We start from the raw sequence: 20,872 nt of genomic DNA, 5'->3' as shown, positions 1-20,872 counted from the left end.
ATGACCATAGACGTTAAGTCCCTTAGTGCTCAGAGCCAGAGCTAATCATTTGCATATCACAGCATCTTCTTCCTGTCGGTTAAATTTCGCGTCTGTAGCACGTCATCTTCGTGGTGTAGCAATTGTAATGGCCAGTAGTGTAGTTGGAGTTAGACATATGAGGAATTCCATTTCGGAAATAGTTAGCCAATTCACTATTCCGAGATCCACAGAATCAGACTTGTGCTGAGAATACCAGATTTCAGGCATTACGTCTCACCACGGACAGCACAGTGGACACAGCCTACTTTCACGACCGAGAGCAGCGCCGTATGAGTAGAGTTGTCAATGTTAACAGACAAGCAACGCAGAGTGAAATAACCGCAGAAATCAGTACCGGTCGTATGATGAATTTATCCCTTAGGACAGTGCAGCGAAATGTGGCGTTAATGGGCTATGACAACAGATAACCGACGTGAGTGCCTTTGCTAACACCACAACATCGCCTGCAGCGCCTCTCGTGGACTCTTGACCATATCAATTGGACCCTAGACGACTGTAAAACCGTGGCCTGGTCAGATGAGTCCCGATTTTAGTTGATAAGAGCTGATGGTAGGATTTGAGTGTCGCGCAGACCACACGAATCCATGGGAACAACATATAAACAAGGCACTGGGCAAGCTGATGGTGGCTCAGCAATCAGTAAATGAATGATGACACAGTGCATGGCTGTGTTTACATGGAATGCACTGTGTCATCCATTCCGCTTGAGCTGATAATAGGTTCAAAATGATTATGTTCGGCTACTTGGACAGCATTTGCAGCCATTCATGAACTTGATGTTTCCAAACAACGGCCGCTACGGTCGCAGGTTCGAATCCTGCCTCGGGCATGGATGTATGTGATGTCGTTAGATTAGTTAGGTTTAAGTAGTTCTACGTTCTAAGGTACTGATGACCTCAGATGTTGAGTCCCATAGTGCCCAGCGCCTTTTGAACCATTTTTTTCCAAACAACGATGGAATGTTTATAGATAGCAATGCGCCATGTCACCAGGTCACAATAATTGCTCTCGATTGCTTTGAAGAACATTCTGGACAATTAGAGCGAATGATTTGGTCACCCAGATCGTTCGACACGAATCCAATCGAAAATTTATAGGAAATAATCGAGAGGTCACTTTGCACACAAAATCCTGCCCCAGAACACTTCAGCAATTATGGACGTCTATAGAGCCAGCATGGCTCAGTATTTCTGCAGGCGACTTCGAACGACTTGTTGAGTCCATGCCACGTCGAATTTGTACACTACGTCAGACAAAAGCAGGTCCTTTACAATATTAGGAGGTATCCCTTGACTTTTGTCACCTCAGTGTACACATGGCAGAAAAGTGAAACTCTTCTTCGCTGACAACCTTTTCATAAACTTTTGTCGCAGTTTCGTCTATGTTTACGTGTTTGAGCTATTACTGTGCATCTGCATCTGTTGTTGTTGTGGTCTTCAGTCCTGAGACTGGTTTGATGCAGCTCTCCATGCTACTCTATCCTGTGCAAGCTTCTTCATCTCCCAGTATCTACTGCAACCTACATCCTTCTGAATCTGCTTAGTGTATTCATCTCTTGCTCTCCCTCTACGATTTTTACCCTCCACGCTGCCCTCCAATACTAAATTGGTGATCCCTTGATGCCTCATAACATGTCCTACCAACCGGTCCCTCCTTCTGGTCAAGTTGTGCCACAAACTTCTCCACTCCCCAATCCTATTCAATACTTCCTCATTAGTTATGTGATCTACCCATCTAATCTTCAGCATTCTTCTGTAGCACGACATTTCGAAAGCTTCTATTCTCTTCTTGTCCAAACTATTTATCGTCCATGTTTCACTTCCATACATGGCTACACTCCATACGAATACTTTCAGAAATGACTTCCTGACACTTAAATCAATACTGGATGTTAACAAATTTCTCTTCTTCAGAAACGCTTTCCTTGCCACTGCCAGTCTACATTTTATATCCTCTCTACTTCGACCATCATCATTTATTTTGCTCCCCAAATAGCAAAACTCCTTTACTACTTTAAGTGCCTCATTTCCTAATCTAATTCCCTCAGCATCACCCGACTTAATTAGACTACATTCCATTATCCTTGTTTTGCTTTTGTTGATGTTCATGTTATATACTCCTTTGAAGACACTGTCCATTCCATTCAACTGCTCTTCCAAGTCCTTTGCTGTCTCTGACAGAATTACAATGTCATCGGCGAACCTCAAAGTTTTTATTTCTTCTCCATGAATTTTAATACCTACTCCGAATTTTTCTTTTGTTTCCTTTACTGCTTGCTCAATATACAGATTGAAAAACATCGGGGAGAGGCTACAACCCTGTCTTACTCCCTTCCCAACCGCTGCTTCCCTTTCATGTCCCTCGACTCTTATAACTGCCATCTGGTTTCTGTACAAATTGTAAATAGCCTTTCGCTCCCTGTATTTTACCCCTGCCACCTTTAGAATTTCAAAGAGAGTATTCCAGTCAACATTGTCAAAGCTTTCTCTAAGTCTACAAATGCTAGAAACGTAGGTTTGCCTTTCCTTAATCTTTCTTCTAAGATAAGTCGTAAGGTCAGTATTGCCTCACGTGTTCCAGTGTTTCTACGGAATCCAAACTGATCTTCCCCGAGGTTGGCTTCTACTAGTTTTTCCATTCGTCTGTAAATAATTCGTGTTAGTATTTTGCAGCTGTGACTTACTAAACTGATAGTTCGGTAATTTTCACATCTGTCAACACCTGCTTTCTTTGGGATTGGAATTATTATATTCTTCTTGAAGTCTGAGGGTATTTCGCCTGTTTCATACATCTTGTTCACCAGATGGTAGAGTTTTGTCAGGACTGGCTCTCCCAAGGCCGTCAGTAGTTCCAATGCAATGTTGTCTACTCCGGGGGCCTTGTTTCGACTAAGGTCTTTCAGTGCTCTGTCAAACTCTTCACGCAGTATCATATCTCCCATTTCATCTTCATCTACATCCTCTTCCATTTCCATAATATTGTCCTCAAGTACATCGCCCTTGTATAGACCCTCTATATACTTCTTCCACCTTTCTGCTTTCCCTTCTTTGCTTAGAACTGGGTTTCCATCTGAGCTCTTGATATTCATACAAGTGGTTCTCTTTTCTCCAAAGGTCTCTTTAATTTTCCTGTAGGCAGTATCTATCTTACCCCTAGTGAGATAGGCCTCTACATCCTTACATTTGTCCTCTAGCCATCCCTGCTTAGCCATTTTGCACTTCCTGTCGATCTCATTTTTGAGACGTTTGTATTCCTTTTTGCCCGCTTCATTTACTGCATTTTTATATTTTCTCCTTTCATCAATTAAATTCAATATTTCTTCTGTTACCCAAGGATTTCTACTAGCCCTCGTCTTTTTACCTACTTGATCCTCTGCTGCCTTCGCCACTTCATCCCTCAAAGTTACCCATTCTTCTTCTACTGTATTTCTTTCTCCCATTCCTGTGAATTGTTCCCTTATGCTCTCCCTGAAACTCTGTACAACCTCTGGTTCTTTCAGTTTATCCAGGTCCCATCTCCTTAAGTTCCCACCTTTTTGCAGTTTCTTCAGTTTTAATCTACAGGTCATAACCAATAGATTGTGGTCAGAGTCCACATCTGCCCCTGGAAGTGTCTTACAATTTAAAACCTGGTTCCTAAATCTCTGTCTTACCATTATATAATCTATCTGATACCGTTGATCTGCATCTGTACTCCGCAAAGTACCTTGCGGTGTGTGAAGGAGGGAAGTTCTTACACCAATATGTAGATCTACATCCATACTCCGCGAGCCATCTTACGGCGTTTGATGGACGGTGCTCGTGTACCACTATCACAAAACTCTTTTTCTGTTTCCGCTGCGAGTGGTGCACGCGAGAACGTAGTTATATCTTTGGTAATATTCAATACGCAGTCATCAGAAAACTAGACTGAGGCTAGGTGAAGTTGCGATCTTTTGCTTAGCCTCAAATGTGACACTAATTGCACATCTAACTGTCTCACTACTTGCTTACAAATGGCGTTCAATAAGTAACGTGTAAGTGACATCTGTAACAGAGGTGCACTGCAAGCACAGAGCTGCTACTGGATTTCTTTTGGCGGAAAACCAGAGCTTCGCAGATATTCAAAAGCGCTTGCAGAATGTCTACGGACACCTAGCAGCGAACAAGAGGACTGTGAGTTCCCAGGCGAGGCGTCTGTCATCATATCAACAAGGTCGCGCAAACCTGTCTTATCTCCCACATACCTGCCGGCCACGCACAGTTGTGACTTTTGCAGTGCTGGAACGTGCGGACATTCATTCGAAGCGATCGACGGACCACAATCAAACATTCGCTGCACAATTGGACGTCTCTGTTGGTAGTGCTAACACACAGGTCCAGCAGCTAGGGTACCCAAAGATGTGTGCCCTGTGGGTTATGCACTACCTAACAAAGGACCATAAAGAGCAACGAAGGACCATTTGTGCGGAACTGCTTGCGCGTTACGAGTCTGAGGGTGACAATTTTTTGTCAATTGTCGTCGTTCATTACGTCAAACCGCAAACAAAACGCCAATCCATTGAATGGCGCCACATCACCTCTCCTACGAAGAAAAAGTTCAATGCGGCACCCTCGGCTGGTAAGTCATGGTGACCGTCTTCTGGGACTGTGGACTGTGGGCTGTTTGATGTCCTCCCTCATGATGGAATGATCAGTTCTGAGGCGTATTGTGCTACCATCAGGAATCTGAAGAAACGACTTCAGGGGTTCGTCCACACAAAAATGCAAACGAACTTCTCGTTCTCCAAGACAGCACAAGTCTTCACACAAATCCTCGCACCCGAGAGGAGCTCACAAAAGTTGATTGGACTGCTCTTCCTCATCCACCCTACATCCCAGATCTCACACCTTTCGAGTTCCATGCGTTTGGCCCAATGAAAGATGCACTTTGCAGGAAGCAGTATGTGGATGATACAACAAGACACTGGCTGCAACATCAACAAGTAGGGTGGTACCATGCGGTCATAGATGTCCTTCTAGTAAGGTGGCGTGAGGCCATCACATTGAATGGAGATGAAAAATAGTGTACGGTAGTCAAAAGAGTGGGGAATAATATGGTGTACTGGAATCTTGAATAAAAGTAACATGCTTTCCTAGCTACATGAGTACGAATTTTTCCGGTTTCTAGAATAGTTTCTCGTCTACGCATTTAGATCATAGAGCAAAGTTCTTCCCACGTCTTTGCTGATATGAGGAAATTTTTGCCCTGTTCCACGCATTACCCGATTCTTATCTGCCCCAGTGATACCACACCTAGAGAAATCTGTTGTGTTTAGGTATTTGCTATTGTTATACAAATTTGTTCCATTGACCATTAAGTAAATATATAGCAGTGTGAGCTTATGTTATTGGAATGTGAATGATATAGAAAAAAATGGCTCTGAGCACTATGGGACTTAACTTCCGAGGTCATCAGTCCCCTAGAACTTACAACTATTTAAACCTAACTAACCTAAGGACATCACAAACATCCATGCCCAAGGCAGGATTCGAACCTGCGACCGTAGCGGTCGCGTGGTTCCAGACTGTAGCGCCTACAACCGCTCGGCCACCCCGGCGGGCAAATGATGCAGAGGCGACTTCTTTATTAGATTATGTGTTACTGTTAAGCAATAAGTGAGGAATAATCAATGCAGTTAGTTTTAGATCATCGCACTAATTTAAGCGCTCCAAACGACTTGCGTTAATTGTGGCGACCGTGACAGAACGCTTATTAAAGTTTTTAGTAATGAAAGATCGAGCGTGCTACAGTGACCAATTTGATTTGCTGTTGATCTCTAGACCCAAAGGGGGACACGTCGACTTATCACTACCGTGGTATGAACGGAGAGTATCTTGTCACATCAACGTTTCGCCGTCTCATTCGAGAGAAAACCTGCGTGGCACCAAACGGCCGAGAGTTCCGCAACAGCGCGAGCGAACGGGAAGGTGGCGAGAGGTGAGAGCCGGCGCACGTCTCAGCGGGGCTCTGGCGGCGAGGATGCAGATGAGCCGCAGTTACGCAGCCGCAAGTGGAACAAACAGCGCCGGTAAATAGACTTCCTGTTGCCTAATAGGTCGCGCGTCGCGGCGCGGCGGAGCGCTGGATGGCCGCCAGCTGCGGCGCTACGCGCTGGCACGCCACGCACGGCCAAATGTCGCCTCGGCTGTCTGGCGCAACAGCCGCGCCGCTCTGCCGTGCGCCCCTGTTGACTTTTCTCACGCACAGTGGCTGTCGCGAGGACCGCGCGACGAATTTGACACCTGTATCTCCTCTGCTCTCGTACTGTACACGATTTCTAAAATTCGCGGAGACAAGGAAGAAATCTGAAGAGACATTGTCTTCTGTTTTTCGTTTCCCGCTTTCATGGTGATATGAGATAAACCACAATGAGGTGACAAAAGTTGTAGGATACCTTCTAACATCGTGCCGGATCTCCTTTTTCCCGGCATAGTGCATCGTCTCGTTGTGGCATGGACTCAACTAGTCGTTGGAAGTCCCACGTAGAAATATGGACGCATGCTGTTTCTATTACCATCCATAACTGTGAAAATGTTGCCGATGCAGGCTGTTGTTCACGAACTGACCTCTCGATTATGCCCCGCAAATGTTCGATGGAGATTCATGTCGGGGGATCTGGGCGGCGCGTTGTCCAGATTGTGTGTGTGTGTGAATTCCTAAGGGACCAAACTGTTTAGGTCTTAACTACTTAAACTAACTTATGCTAAGAACAACACACATACGCCCATGCCCGGACTCGAACCTCCAGCTGGAGGGGACGCGCAGTCCATGGCATGACGCCTCAAACCGCGTGGCCACCCTGTCCAGAATGTTCTTCAAACCAGTCACGAAGCATTGTGGCCTGGTGACATCGCGCATTTTTGTTTGGGAACATGGAATCCATGAATGACTGCAAACGGTCTCCAAGTACCCAAACATAACCATTTCCAGTCAGTGATCGGTTCAGTTGGACCAGTGAACCCAGTCCAAACCACAGCTCACACCATTACTGAACCACCACCAGCTTGCTCAGGAACTTGTTGACAACTTCGGTCCACGACTTCGTGTGGTCTGCGCCACACGTGATCCCTACAACCAGTTCCCACCAAATGAAATTGGGACTCATCTGACCAGGCCACGGTCTTACAGTGGTCTAGGGTGCAACTGATTTGGTAACGAGTCCAGGAGATGCGCTCAGACGATGTCGTGCTGCTAGCAAAGTCAGTCGCGTCGATCGTCTGCTGTCGTAGCCCATTAACATCAAATTTTTCCGCAATGACCTAACGGATACGCTCATCGTACGTCCCAGATTGATTTCTGCGGTTATTACACTTAGCGTTACTTGTCTGTTAGCACTGACAACTCTAAGCAAACGTTGTTGCTCTCAGTCGTTAAGTGAAGGCCGTCGGCCACTGCGTTGTCCACGGTGAGAGGTAATACGTTAAATTTTGTGTTCTCGGTACATTCTTGGCACTGCATATCTCGGAATATTGACTTTCCTAACGTTCTCCCAAAAGAAATGTCCCATGCATCCAGCTCCAAGAATCAGTCCTAGTTCAAAGTCTGTTAATTCCCATTGTGCGGATAAGACCACGTTCGAAACGCTTTCACGTGAATCAGCTGACTATTAATGACAGCTCCGCCAATGCACTGCCCTTTTATACCTTGTGTATGCGATACTTCCATCAGTTGTATATGTGCATATCACAGTCTCTTGACTTTTGTTGCCTAGGTATATCTCGATTTATCCAGACGGCTCACGTGGTGTAAGGATCAAGTGATAGATATATGGGAGGGAGGCTTCCAATTAGAGCGCTCAAAAGTAAATCAGTTTCTACTCTACACTGGTTGCTGCTGTCCAGCCCGCTGATTGTACAGCTGCTTCCACAAATCAGTGATATATCGTAACATTACATCATATGTGTCCCATAACGTTTTATGTGATCCTACGCCCGTGTTGAGGTAATACTACTGATCGTAACTTTTTAAAATAGAAGCGTGAAATGGGGTGAACTGCAACAATTTTGAACTTAAAGACTGTTATAAAAAGAAATATAAAAATGAAAACTGTATGGGATTGTAGGTCCTGTGCCTAACTTTAAACTTACAGATAGGTTTCCGACCTAACTCATGTGTCAATCTCAATATTTATTTTAATTTCTTCGTCTTTGGAGCGAATAGGGAAATGGAAAAATTTGTTTTGGATCTAGGAGTATAAGAAACATAATTTATCTAGTTCAAAAAATTTTATTCGATACAAAAACTAAAAATATTGCATGGATTATTGTTTTTATTGTGTTTACCACATAAAAACTGTTGTATCTCTAATTTTTTTATTGTAACATTAATCTGATAAACTTGTTTTCTTTCTTAACACATGAAGTCAATGGCGTCATGTTTAAGAGTAACGAAGAGCCTTTGAACAACATCTCCTTGATTAAAAGATGCCTCCTCATCTGTTAAAACAAACGTTTCTAATCGGTCTTCTTTTCTAAATAAAAAAAAAAATCAACGTAACCTTTGTCTTCCATGAGTGCTTACTTTTTCCATATTCTTTAGTCAGATCATAATCTCCTGGCTGAGAACAGCGCCTGATGGGTCTCCATTTCCATCAAATTCTTGGTCTTATTCTTGAGGTGCACTGTGGATTACTGTTCCTATTCATTCCATAAATTCCGAAAACACAAAGTTACATATCCATTAGCCGAAACGTGAGTCAGATTAAAATACAACTAAAATAAAACTTTGCTTAATGAAACGGAATTGCAAATTTGCTTACTATGCACTTATATTAAAACAATACCGATTAGATTGGTACTTACAGATAAGGTTCGAAGGAAGCAAATTCAACACCGCATCCGATGTTTGTCATAGAGTGAACAAAACATCTACGGGCAGTGTCGCCAACTTTAAATCATAATTTTCCTGTTAAATTGTCTCACTACCAATATAGACAAACAATCCTTTGAATGATATCCCCATTTGTCTTCCGAAACGGTAGCATAGAAGTTTTCTGGGAGAGTTGTTTCTAATCATCCCATTGTTTTCATTCACTATCTGACGGTATTTGTGAATGTAGAGAAGATTGATATATTTATCATGTTCCTTTACGTTACATGAAAGCATATACATTTATCTGTAAATTATCGTACATCCCTCAAGCGAGACAGGGATACTCCAGCAGCAGGGTACTACAAATCAACTGCTTTTCAGAAGAATCCGTAGTCGTGTACAACTTTTTGTAGAGTGGGTCTTTTTATTTGTCGCGTTCTGAGTGCAGTCGCTGGAATGTTGGCGCTCCCGAGCACATACGAAGATTCCGTAATATAAGGAGCAATCAAATGAAAATGAGACAGATGGAAAAACGTAAGTGAAATGTTCATTATTTCGGAAGTAATCGCTATAACTGTTAACACATTTGTCTCACAGTGAGACAAGGAGGTCGATTCCTGCGTGAAAAATGTTTGCGGCTGCCTACGGAAACCAAGCCGTGAACCCAGGCGTGCATCTCTCCGACCGAATAAACGAATGTCTTTCTTCAGGGCTTCGAAAATATGGAAATCGTATGGGGAAAGATCGGGAGGACGTGTAAGGGCTTCCGAGCGAAACGTCTGCAGCGTTGTCGTAACAATCTTGGCAACACATGGGCGGCTCTGGGTAGAATCATCGACGGCTCCCTAGACAGCCACACATATCTTTCCGTTGAGGCACTGAGCGCCTTGTCTCACGGTGGGATAAATGTATCAACACTTACGGCTATTTTTTTTTTTTTAAATGACTTTTAGTCACCTATCTCGTTTTCATTTGACTGCTCTTTATAGATACGTGATGTACTAGTTGGCACCGATCTGGCACTCAGTGGTAGCAGAGAACGTGAACGTCACTGGACAGGGTCGCTACACGCGCCTACTGTGCTGTTGTTATAGTTCAGGATGGACGTATTGAGGAAAGTCTATGAAACGTTGTCGTCTTTCTACACTCGACAACGCTACCACCACACTGTCATCGACGCCGGGATTATCTGTCTAACAACTACGGCTTAGACGTTCTTTAGACTGTATAGTTGACCCTGTGATATCTTATTTCTTAATTTAATTTCAGTTTAGTATAACTATATTTTAGTTGGAAACCACTATTTTTTCTCATTCACTAATAAGTGGGATAGGGTGTCGTCTTCTATCGTCCTCTCTGAAAGTACGAGTATCACTGCGAATGGAAAATGAAATTAAAAGGCCGGCCGGAGTGGCCGAGCGGCTCTAGGCGCTACAGTTGACCCTGTAATATCTTATTTCTTAATTTAATTTCAGTTTAGTATAACTATATTTTAGTTAGAAACCACTATTTTTTCCCGTTCACTATTAGCTGGGATAGAGTGTCGTCTTCTATCGTTCTCTCTGAAAGTACGAGTATCACTACGAGTGGAAAATGAAATTAAAAGGCCGGCAGAGGGGCCGAGCGGTTCTAGGCGCTACAGTCCGGAACCACGCGACCGCTACGGTCGCAGGTTCGAATCCTGCCTCGGGCATGGATGTGTGTGATGTCCTTAGGTTAGTTAGGTTTCAGTAGCTCTAAGTTCTGGGGGACTGATGACCTCAGAAGTTAAGTTCCATAGTGCTCAGAGCCATTTGAACCATTTGAAATTAAAAGTGCCCTATCACACTGTTTATGTAACAGTTATCCTGAATTTCGCCAAAAGATATAAGGTCCTGCTTGGCAAAGTAACTAGCTATTTGAGATTTCCTTGCTTTAAATAAGATAACATAAAAAACTAAAAATAGATAAAGGCACAAATAATTTTTATTGAATTGCAACTGACATAAATTTTCTTAATTGTGGGATATACTAAGTGTTACATATATTGCTTTATGTGCAGTTTACAGTGTTGTTATGTCTTCTGCAATTGAAACTGTATAAAAATTATGTACTAATTTAAAAGAATTTTCATGAGGTGATTACAGTGTATTTTGTAATGACAGTTGTTATGTGCAGTGATGCATCGTGGAATGATACATGTCAGTATTCATATTCACTAATAGTAACCATATTGTCAGTACCGGTTTTCTTTCAAAAGCTACCAGCTGAAATGTCTTTGAATGCAGCCTTGGGATTTTGGTACTAGTGGGGGATTATTTACGCTAAACCTGCACGTATTAAAAAATTATGTAATCCGTATAGCACGCAGGAATTCAAATATCGAGATAAACCAGGCAATACCCTACTGCTTGAGACCGTCTAATTCGTCTGTAGTGAATTGGCGACCGTATTATTAACAGTTACTTTGTTTCTGTACAACAATATAGCGTATGAACCCCGTTATCCAATTCAGTTCTAACGCGATCTGCGTAGCTAATATCAAACATTAATTAATTACAGTTTTTAACTTTAGAAATCTGAGGCAGGTATTAGTGTCCTTTACGACTGTATGTTATAGATGTTCCCTACTTCAGTTCGTCTTGATCTGAAATCCATGCCTTGTTTGCGGTCCATTGAGAGATAAAATGACCCGATCTAGTGGTTAACCTATCCGAGCAAAACAAGGATACGTTAGAACCTAACATACAAGCCTCCAAAGTGGTGGACAATAGAAATGTCTTGCTCCTGGCTGACAATAACACAAGTTCATCATCACTGAATTATATGTCTTTATTCAATGGACAGAAGTGCAGCAGCTAATTGCCAGTGTAGTTGCTGTTGTTTCTGTGCGTTCGACCTATCTGACTAACGAAGTTTTAGTCTACAGCAAAATAAGTAAAAGGATAAAAGCCATCCATTCATTCGCTAGGAGTACTAGTTCGGAGGATGGTACAAACAGGATTAATAATTTATGAATGTTGAATTCGTGTGGTATGTTGCACTTCGATTTCCCTTTTTCGTCATTGCAAGAACACCGAAATCACTGAAAATGAGATAAGTTATTGTGGAATTGAAAAACATCACATAAAATTAATCACTAATGCAAAGGATCTTTTTCCGGCAGCAGCGATGTCGGATATTTGATGTTTAACCGGATTCCTGATATTCACGGTACACTCGTGAAATGGTTGTACGGAAAATCCCCGCTTCATCGCTACCTCGGAGACGCTGTGTTCCATTGTTCGTGCACCGACTATGATACCATGTTCAGACTCACTTAAATCTTGATAACCTGCTATTGTGGCAGCAGTAACCGATCTAACGATTGTGCCAGACGCTTTTTGTCTTACATAGGCGTTGCCGACCGCAGCGCAGTATTCTGCCTGTTTGCATATCTCTGTATTTGAATACGCATGCCTATACCAGTTTCTTTGGCGCTTCAGTGTATTTACAGTGTTTAATTCTCAAATCCCGTATCTGCCGCCGAGACAAGAAAGCTGGTTGTGTAAAGGTACCTCAGCCCTGCTCTGTCTTAGAAAAATTCATTTGCCCGGATTCTATGCGAAAAAGGATCCATTATTATAGAAATCAGAACTCCCGCCATATAATTAGGCTGTGCGTTGTTCAGATCAGCTTTACGTCACACAAGAACCAAATAACATTGTCGATGTCCCAGGCTCGCCCACGTCGCGAAAAATCAACCAACACGGTAGAAGTTTACTTCACGTAACGGATGGTATAATATGAGGTTGATAAGATGCGAGTCAGGACCATTGCGCTACACATTCCTCGGGATAGGGATCATTTGCACTCTCAATAGATGAATCGTATTAGTGTCGCTACCCTACAGTATAGGGTCAAATTGTGAATGCTCCACCCGTCCTCCTGCTTAGGTAAATGAAACAACTCGTTTGGTTCTTTTTCCATTTGATGTGGTCAACGGTGGGCCTGAAGTTGGTTATCGAGGTACCACTATTTCATGATCGGTTACTTAGGAAACACCAAAATAGGATTTTTGCCGTTTTTTCGTACGAAAAACCAAGCCGAAGATTCCAACACGGCTATGCACAGAAAATGGCTGACATTTTTGCGATATATTCCTAAGTTCTCGATCTCCAGCAAAATTGGAAATTTTCTTGATATCCTTATCCGTTTCCGACATACAGAAGTTCAACTTTACCTCACATACACACGTAAAATGTACACGTAAACTCCGATGTGAAGCGAAATCTAAGTAATAAATAACTGCATCAAATTGCTCATATTCTAACCTTATATTCTCTAGGCAATTATCTATAAATTGATCTTCCCATTTTCAAAAATCTTTATCCATTGTCAAGAAACACCCCAAAATCATAGTTTCTGGGTACCAAAACCGAGCCAGAGATCCAAGACTGCTACACACAACAAATGAGTGCAATTTTTCCAACATATTCCTAAGATCCCAAACTCGAGCATCCTTTAAAATTTTATTGATATTTTTATCCGTTTCCGAGATAAAGATATTCAATGTTACTCTAATTGTACACGTGAAATACGCGCATAAAAACGTTGTTTATAAAGTAACGTAGCACGGAGAATACGCTGTAAAGTGTCTTCATTATTATCAAAACCTCATTTGTAATGCTGCATCACAAGCATAATTTTTGGACACGTATTTGCGTTATTTGAATTCCCCACAAGTAAACTACCAAATTTTACTGACCCACAAAGCTCTTTTCATGTGAGTGATATTTCGTGCTGTGGCAGGGGAAAGAAGGAAACCAGCGGAGGGATGCTCCTGTCGGAGCACAAAAAATGCGAATATGTTCCTATTTAAAAATCTCTTACTGGAAAATGGAATACCAGTTACCTCATTCTACCTTCCTCCACAAGTTCAAAAATTCCCCAAAAAATTTTGGCATGCGAACATATTAAACCTTTTTATACTTGGAGAGAGGGAGACAATGGCAGTGGGACAAAAAGGAGAACTTATAAATACTGGAACATATGAAACAATGTGTGTGGTGCAGAAAGAGCGATGGAGGCAATGGCAACGTGAGAGAAAGAGATGGACACAGTGGCAGTGGAACATAGTTGACAGTAACTGGACAGAGCTATGAATAGAGTGAAGTAGCCAGCGTCAGTGGGAGAAGAACAAGGAGAAGGAGAAAGTCGAAGTGTGTGAGAGCCAGTACTAATGAGAGATGGTGTCTATGGCAATGACGACGAAGAAGATAATGACAGTGAGAAGAGACAGCAACAGTGACAAGGAATGAATGAGACAGTAGAAGTAAGGGAGAGCAAGAGGGAGATAGTGACAGTGAGAAAAGACAGTAATAGTAGGATGGAACGGAGACTGTGCCTGTGAGACAGGAGACAGTGACAATTAGAGAAGTACAAAGAGATACTGACAATGAGTTGGGTAGAATAAGTGCGTGGAAATGAGTATCTCGAAGTGGACGGGTATGAGCGGCTTACAGCGATAGACTAGTGGGTTTGAGCGAGTAATAGTCGAGCTTGTGTGAGAGGTGAGTTGCGTGTTAAAAAGAGCGCGAATATGTTCGCACGCCAAGAGTTTAGGGACAGGTTCTAGAGGTGGTGACGAACGTAGAATGAGGCAGCTGGTATCTCATTTTCAGTCAGAGTCTTTTAAACAGGACGGGAGGTAGGGAGAGAGCATCGAGTGACATTATACTGAGTTCACTATCCGAAAACTACCTCGAGCAATTAAACAGAGAACCGACTCGTGGAGATAACTTCTTGGACCTACTGATAACAAACAGACCCGAACTTTTCAACTCTGTAAGCGCAGAACAGGGAATCAGTGATCATAAGGCCGTTGCAACATCGCTGAATATGGAAGTAAATAGGAATATAAAAAAGGCAGGAAGGCTTATCTGTTTAGCAAGAGTAATAGGAGGCAGTTTTCAGACTACCTAACAGATCAAAAGGAAAATTTCTGTACCGACATTGACAATGTTAAGTGTTTATGGAAAAAGTTCAAGGGAATCGTAAAATGCGTTTTAGACAGGTACGTGCCGAGTAAAACTGTGAGGGACGGGAAAAACCCACCGTGGTTCAACAACAAAGTTAGGAAACTACTGCGAAAGCAAAGAGAGCTTCACTGCAAATTTAAACGCAGCCAGAACCTCTCAGACAAACAGAAGCTAAACGATGTCAAAGTTAGCGTAAGGAGGGCTATGTGTGAAACGTTCAGTGAATTCGAAAGTAAAATTCTATGTACCGACTTGACAGAAAATCCTAGGAAGTTCTGGTCTTACGTAAAATCAGAAAGTGGATCGAAACAGCATATCCAGACACTATGGGATGATAATGGCATTGAAACAGAGGATGACACGCGCAAAGCTGAAATACTAAACGTCTTTTTCCAAAGCTGTTTCACAGAGGAAGACCATACTGCAGTTCCTTCTCTAAATCCTCGCACGAACGAAACAATGGCTGACATCGAAATAAGTGTCCAAGGAATAGAAAAGCAACTGAAATCACTCAACAGAGGAAAATCCACTGGACATGGCGGGATACCAATTCGATTCTACACAAAATACGCGAAAGAACTTGCCCCCCTTCTAACAGCGGTGTCCCGCAAGTTTCTAGAGGAATTGAAGGCACCAAACGATTGGAAAAGAGAACAGGTAGTTCCAGTTTTCAAGAAGGGTCGTCGAGCAGATGCGCAAAACTATAGCCCTATATCTCTGACATTGATCTGTTGTAGAATTTTAGAATATGTTTTTTGCTCGCGTATCATGTCACTTCTGGAAACCCAGAATCTACTCTGTAGGAACATGGATTCCGCAAACAGCGATAGTGTGAGACGCAACTCGCTTTATTTGTTCATGAGACCCAGAAAATATTAGATACAGTCTCCCAGGGAGATGCTATTTTCCTTGACTTCCGGAAGGCGTTCGATACAGTTCCGCACTGTCGCCTCATAAACAAAATAAGAGCCTACGGAATATCAGACCAGCTGTGTGGCTGGATTGAAGAGTTTTTAGCAAACAGAACACAGCATGTTGTTCTCAAAGAAGCGACGTCTACAGATGTTAAAGTAACCTCTGGCGTGCCACAGGGGAGTGTTATGGGACCATTTATTTTCACAATATATATAAATGACCTAGTAGATAGTGTCGGAAGTTCCATGCGACTTTTCGCGGATGATGCTGTAGTATACAGAGAAGTTGGAGCATTAGAAAATTGCAGCGAAATGCAGGGAGATCTGCAGTGGATAGGCACTTGTTGCAGAGAGTGGCCACTGACCCTTAACATAGACAAATGTAATGTATTGCGAATGCATAGAAAGAAGGATCCTTTATTGTATCATTATATGATAGCGGAACAAACACTGGTAGCAGTTACTTCTGTAAAATATCTGGGAGTATGCGTGCGGAACGATTTGAAGTGGAATGATCATATAAAATTAATTGTTGGTAAGGCGGGTGCCAGGTTGAGATTCATTGGGAGAGTCCTTAGAAAATGTAGTCCATCAACAAAGGAGGTGGCTTACAAAACACTCGTTCGACCTGTACTTGAGTATTGCTCGTCAGTGTGGGATCCGTACCAGGTCGGGTTGACAGAGGAGATAGAGAAGATCTAAAGAAGAGCGGCGCGTTTCGTCACAGGGTTATTTGGTAAGCGTGATAGCGTTACGGAGATGTTTAGCAAACTCAAGTGGCAGACTGCAACAGAGGCGCTGTGCATCGCGGTGTAGCTTGCTGTCCAGGTTTCGAGAGGGTGCGTTTCTGGATGAGGTATCGAGTATATTGCTTCCCCCTACTTATACCTCCCGAGGAGATCACGGATGTAAAATTAGAGAGATTCGAGCGCGCACGGAGGCTTTCCGGCAGTCGTTCTTCCCGCGAACCACACGCGACTGGAACAGGAAAGGGAGGTAATGACAGTGGCATGTAAAGTGCCCTCCGCCACACACCGTTGGGTGGCTTGCGGAGTATAAATGTAGATGTAGATGTAGATTCGCCTTTTTGTGCTCCAGTAGGAGTATTTTTTCGTTGGTTTTATTTGCGGCAGCAAATATTTACGAAAACGTCACACAATTCTTGATATGCGAAGAACTTTTTGTAACTCAGTTTACCTGAAAACATTATGGAAACTAAATCTGAAGAATAAATAATATTTTCACCTGCACCAAGCAGGAGCTCTGTCAGAAATTTCTAACGCGAGTAAATTTGAGTTAAATGTGGTACATAATGCCCATGAAGCGCTTCAAGAATTAAACTTTCGTTTGTTTAGTTTCGTCACGAGAAAGACGTCGCTAGATCTGTAATTGAAGAGTTATTGTGTTTTCTTGGCAGCCTATTTATTTCTAACGAAAATATATATGTTAATCGATGCAAGGGAATTATCTTAAATAATCCTACCAGCCTGAGAGGAAAAGATGAAGAGCATTATAAAAATCATTATCTTAGTGTTGCAATATAATACTGCAGGCTGTGGATGAGATTACTTTTGCCTAGTAAATAAAGACTGCGTTCTTGAGATAAATTGCGTTACGAGTACATTATTGATAATGAAGTACTTATTAAAATGTAAAAACGTACGAAAATATAATTTTATTCTGTAGCTATTTACAAAGAGCATTATAAAAACAATTGTAACACTTCTCCCACTTTGCCACTAGGGAGTCTAAGAACCACTTAGCAAACCTATAATCATTTATTTTTAATCATAATTTTCTCTGTCCTTTCGTTTAAGAAGCAGGAGACAATTTGAGAGAAAATGCTGTGAGGTGCCCGCTTGTAGGAGAATAATTCAGTTTTCTTTGCTGGAAGACACTGCCAGTCTTGCTGCTTTAGCTGCGTCGCCTGCGCAGCTCTATTAGTGAACGTGGTCAGACCCGACCCACTTCTCAAAAGTCACACAGTTTCATCTAAATTCCCCACGCAGATATGAGTTCGACACTGATATCGTTAGACAGTTATATATTCTCTTTTCATCGACAGATTACGGCTACCGAAATGTTATTTACATTCAGAGATTCTTTCGATCACATTGTTAAATGAGAGAAGAGCATGACCGCCAATGTTTTCTTTTTTCCACGTGGACACGTACTGTGCCAGGCAAACCATTTCTGTCCACTGACTTCCCACGGCAGTTCGCCAGCCGAGAATGCGACGTCGAATTTATAATCATAAAAATTTATGAAAATACTTCTGCCATCGTTCAGTATCACAAAAAAAGATAAAGCGCAAAATATCAACTCACGCAACCATAAGAAGTGGAATCAATCAAATGAAAGACACCAACGAACGATAACACAGGACATAAGGCAGCCTGAAACTGGAGCGTAGTTCAAGCGGCAGGTGTTGTAGCGGTAACGGTGAACCCCTGGCAACCGCGGGTGATAGCGGGTATACGATGTATGTAATGTTTTATTGAGACATGTGTACCTAATGTTCCGTTGTTAGTGGAAACAAGGCATAAAACCCGACAATCAATGCTTACCGATAGAAGATAGATAGTTACACCCTGATCGCTAGTGCAGGAGTGTTTGTTACTACGTACCAGAACGGTCGAAATGTAATAAGTGTAATAAATTAAAGTTTCATGTAGTTAGTCGAAATTTCGAATGTCACAATTTGGTTAGAATCAATTCTGATAACAGAATAAGACGGTCGCCATCTCCAAACGATCGAAAGTTAAATTATAGTTAATGACAGTAATGACTCTGAAATCACGCGAATGTCGTGTGGCAAACATAAAGCGGCAACTTGACAAAATGCACACGTGCTACCAAATATGTAAAAGTCACGTATACCATGAACGCAAAAGATGTTAATTTGGAATGCAATGATATTAGTTAGCACAGTAATAACCAATAATAATCAACGAGTAGCAATACTTTATGGAAATTTTACTGTGTTACATAACTCGCGATAATGCTGTCTGAAAACGTGCTTAATCGTGACAAAAGCTGTTTTATCAAATGGTTCAGAAATGGTTCAAATGGCTCTGAGCACTACGCGACTTAAATTCTGAGGTCATCAGTCGCCTAGAACTTAGAACTAATTAAACTTAACTAATCTAAGGACATCACACACATCCATGCCCGAGGCAGGATTCGAACCTGCGACCGTAGCGGTCGCTCGGCGCCAGACTGTAGCGCCTAGAACCGCACGTTCACTCCGGCCGGCTCAAATGGTTCAAATGGCTCTGAGCACTATGGGACTTAACATCTGGGGTCATCAGTCCCCTAGAACTTAGAACTACCTAAACCTAACTAACCTAAGGACATCACACACATCCATGCACAAGGCAGGATTCTAACCTGCAACCGTAGCAGTCGAGCGGTTCCGGACTGCAGCGCCTACAACCGCGTGGCCACCGCGGTCGGCAGCTGTTTATCATTCTTTGCTTATTACTTTACAGATGACTGCATCTCAGATTAATCCAGTAAACACTTTTACTCACGGCAACAACTATATTTTCGTACTGATGTTACATAGAAGTATGCATATAATAGTATTTACGAAATACCGTACAAAATTCCAAAACTACTTTGACTACATGATATCCAGCGTGCTTTTGTCATAGAATATGAATTTCACATTAAATCACTTTTAATTTGAACTCATTGTCTGCAGTAGTAGTGTAACACTGTATGAGCAGTTATAGTTTGCATGGGGGCTTATTTAAATAAATTTGTTATTGAAAATACTTTTAATTTTAGTAACTGTCTGTCCGATTACGCAAGTCTCGTAATCGGTTGGCCCTGACTAGTATTATTACGCAATCTGACTGCAAAGAACAATGTAAGAAAATTTTCGTAAACACAGTTAATTAATTAAGACCCCAGCAACTATAAAAATCTACGAAACCAATGAGCACAAGAGTAACTGTTCTGTATGTGGGAGTGTGACTCAACGTCCACATCTGGCACGGTTCTTTTCCAACAAGACAAGAATTTTGATACCAATTATACTGACGTGACAAAAGAAATTTAGAAAAACTATAATTACGCAAAAAAATCACAATTACACTCTAATCCAAGAACACAAGCCAGATGCTTTGTTGACTGAACCTGTAGTGACACATTATTTCAGATACACAACTAATAAAGGAACATTATAAATTTTACCTTCATATATTGACGAAATGCACTCATTACAATAACATCTGCTATCTCTCCCATCAAATCACTGCATAAGACAAGGAACAACACTCTTTACTACAACATCTTACTCCGACTTCACGACAAGCAGTGCCCACTAGTACATCTCAGTACGAACTCTTAACACACACTGTCCTCTACGAGCTCTCTGGTAGCACTGACTGCTATGAACTCTCGACAACCACACACTGTGGAGGCGGCTTAATAGTACTCTTTGGCGCTATCTCTGGCGCAGTGGCACAGTGTAGCCACCTTTCATATGCCCCTCCTCCACAGGCCAGAATTTGATGGTATTTTTGCCAGCATTGGTGGTGAAAATACCACCAAATTCGTCCAGAAAAATACAGACAAAAATAAAAGATAATATTAATACCTAAATATCACATAATTAGTTAAAATTTTGGCTTTGCACTGACCTTTCACTAACCTAATATATGAAATACAGTAAGCAATACAACTTCTTTTCATACATGTGACTTTACATAATAGTTTACACAATATACAAAAAAATCAGTTTATACAAATGTTCACATAAAATGTTTTCAATGATTAGTTTATACAAAAAAAGGACACCAACAGGTAACATCTTTTCAGTAAAAGCAGTCCATCAGTGGCACCCAGTAAAGTTTAGCAGGTACACCCAGCAACAAGTCACATTAATTCAGTAGAAGCAGTTCATCAGTGGCACCCAGCAATGTTGAGTAGGTGCAGACAGCAACAAGTGACTTCATTTCAGTAGAAACAGTTCATCAGTTGCACCCAGCAATGTTGAGTAGGTGCTCACAGCAATAGGGGACATCTTTTCAGTAGAAGCCGTTCCATCTGTGGCACCCAGCAATGTTGAGTAGGTGC

This window comes from Schistocerca piceifrons, chromosome 2 (genome assembly GCF_021461385.2).
Source record: "Schistocerca piceifrons isolate TAMUIC-IGC-003096 chromosome 2, iqSchPice1.1, whole genome shotgun sequence".
Taxonomy (NCBI): Eukaryota; Metazoa; Arthropoda; class Insecta; order Orthoptera; family Acrididae; genus Schistocerca; species Schistocerca piceifrons.
The sequence above is the reverse complement of the archived record's forward strand: the minus strand, read 5'-3'. Positions refer to the sequence as shown.